At 42.4% G+C, this 2,882-nt stretch overlaps 1 non-coding gene across 1 annotated transcript; it reads right to left on the reverse strand.

Annotated features, from left to right (window-relative positions):
• Positions 1–683: 683 nt before the first annotated feature.
• LOC120276619 lies at positions 684–790 on the reverse strand. The gene has a single exon (XR_005541331.1). It is a non-coding gene; the product is annotated as a small nucleolar RNA R71 (small nucleolar RNA).
• Between the last annotated feature and the right edge of the window lie 2,092 nt (positions 791–2,882).

Genomic DNA, 2,882 nt, shown 5'->3' on the forward strand with positions numbered 1-2,882 from the left:
CAAGGGGTATGTTAAGTTTTTGGTGCCATTGCCGGGGACTAGGCGTTTTAGAAGCACTTTGAACTTTGCTATTTTAGTTATTCATCACTGATTCTATTTCACACTTTCTTATTCTTCGATCATTCTGATTTATTTTTCTTTATTTGGTTGCAGCTCCAGCTTAAGACCGGAGGAAACCCTTCGACTTTGGTTGAAGGAGATCCGGACATTGGAAGGAGAATTCACAGATGGGGAAAAGAACCTATGCAAGAACAGTCAAATCAAGCTGAGATAGAAGGTGAAAGGTTTGATAATATGGCAGAACAGAATGAGCAGCAGAGGACACTATCAGATTATACCAAACCCGCAGTTTTTGGTACGCAGTCTAGTATTGTGCGGCCACTGATCACAGCTCAGAGTTTTAAGCTTAAGCCAGGCTTTATCCAGATGTTACAGCAATCAGCACAGTTTAGTGGTTTGGCCGATGAGGATCCAAACAATCACATTGAGAACTTCTTGGAAGTGTGCGACATGCTCAAGATTAATGGAGTAATAGATGATGCTATCAAGTTGAGGGCCTTCCCATTTTTCTTAATAAGGAGAGCAAAGCAATGGCTACATTCATTACCTAGAGCGTCGATCACTACTTGGGAGGAAATGGTAGAAGCTTTTCTTGCCCGATATTTTCCTCCCGGAAAACTGCAAAGCTTAGGAATGAGATATCTTCTTTTGTGGAAATGGAATTGGAGTCTCTTTTTGAGACATGGGATAGGTTCAAGGAGTTCCTGTGGAAATGTCTTTAACATGGGTTCCCCGAATGGATGATTATTCAAACTTTCTATAGTGGTTTGAACCCAAGCACGATGCAATTACTTGATGCTACAACAGGAGGCACCTTACGAAGCAAGACCCCCAATGAAGCCCGACATCTCATCAAAGAAATGACTATGAAAAGTTATCAATGGAACACACGGAACAGAAAGAAGGTAGCCGACTTCATAAGATTGATGCAGTCACATCATTCATGGCAAAGGTTGAGTTATTGAGCAAGAAATTAGATACTCTAACTTCTCCCAGAGTGGCGGCCGCGATGAGTAGCATTGGGTGTGGGGGGGGGGCATTCACCATTTGATTGCCCTATTCGATTGGTGGTAATACTTCCGTGGAACATGTTGATTTTATAGGTAATACAATGAGAAGACAAGGAAATCTGTATAGCAATACCTACAATCTGGGATGGAGGAGCCACCCAAACCTTTTGTGGAGTAATCGAGGGCAATAGAAGACTATGGCACCACCAGGTTTCCAACCACAACAACAAGCCTCGAACATGGAGAATAGAGTTTCAGGGTTGAAAAACTGGATGACTGACTTAGAGAAGGCTTTGACCAAGTTCATTCAATCGTCGGATACAAGATTTCAACCGGTTGAAGCCACACTTTATAATCACACCGCATCATTGCACAACTTGGAAAATCAAGTGGGCCAAACCGCGAAGTTAGTTTTGGAAAGACGTCAAGGGAGTTTGCCTAGCAACACGGAGACCAATCTAAGAGAGCATATGAAGGCGATCACTTTGAGAAGCGGTCATGAAGTTGAAAGTAGGCTCCCAAGTGAGAAGACCAATATTGAGTTCCCGAGGTCGTGGAGATTGAGGAGAGAGCAAAAGACAAGGAGGTGGCACCCCCATTTTACAAGCCAAGAATCCCTTATCCTTCAAGATTGAAGAACAACCAAAATAATGAGCAATACAAGAAGTTACACATCAACATCCCATTTGTAGAGGCGTTGTCTCAAATGCCTCGAAATGCAATGTTTCTCAAGGACCTCTTGACCAACAAGAGGAAGTTGGAGAAGAGTACATCTGTGATCTTAGATGCTTCATGTTTGGCAGTGTTATAAAAGAATATGCCGAATAAAAAGAAAGACCCCGGAAGCTTCATCATTCCGTGCAACATTAGTAATTTGGGGAAGAAAAGACATTGGCTGATTTAGAGGCTAGCATCAACATCATGCCTTATACGTTCTTTCAGAAACTAGGCTTGGGATAGCCTTGGCCTACTCGAATGACACTTCAATTGGCCGACCGAATAGTTAGACATCCGAGGGGCATCATTGAAGACATACTTATGAAAGTTGACAAGTACATATTTCCTGTGAACTTTGTGGTGTTGGATGTTGATGAGGATGCCGAGGTTCCATTGATACTTGGGAGGCCATTCTTGCACACTTCCAAGGCTCTTATTGACATGGACGGTGGGAAGTTAACACTTAGAGTTGGTGATGACAAATTGACATACCGTCTCGCCGAGGCCATGCGGCATTCTCTTGAGTTTAACGATACTCCGTGTTTTCTTGACACCACTGATGAGTTGATTGATGAATACGTGTAGGAAATGATGTGTCAGGACCCATTTGAGTGCTTGTTAGATCAAGAAGTGGAGAGTGAAGAAATCTTATCACTTGGTCTAGAGGACAAGGTGCAACTTATCCCTGGGATCATGAAGAGGATAGTCCAAAGACTAATAGGGATGTGCATGGATGGAGTAAGGGTGACGAATCCTTGTGTGGTAACAAGCTTGATAACTCTCCCTCTACCTTAAAAAGATTATGTTCATCTTGCTTTCAAGTTGTAGGTAAGAGGGCAACCTTCATTTATGAGCCCCCATGAGGTAAGGTCAGGTACGTCAAGCTTAGTGACGTTAAACAAGCGCTTCTTGGGAGGCAACCCAAGTCTTTACTGTTTTTCTAGTTCTTAGTTTTAGTTTTGCATGAATAAGAGCTTTAGTGTTGTTGTCTTGATTTGTATATGCTATTGTTGTATTTTTCTAGTGGATTGTTGGTGTTTTAGTGTGCTTAATTGTGATTGGCGAAGTTTCTTGATCGTTTGAGCGTGTTTTCAT

Source organism: Dioscorea cayenensis, chromosome 14, assembly GCF_009730915.1.
Source record: "Dioscorea cayenensis subsp. rotundata cultivar TDr96_F1 chromosome 14, TDr96_F1_v2_PseudoChromosome.rev07_lg8_w22 25.fasta, whole genome shotgun sequence".
Lineage (NCBI taxonomy): Eukaryota > Viridiplantae > Streptophyta > Magnoliopsida > Dioscoreales > Dioscoreaceae > Dioscorea > Dioscorea cayenensis.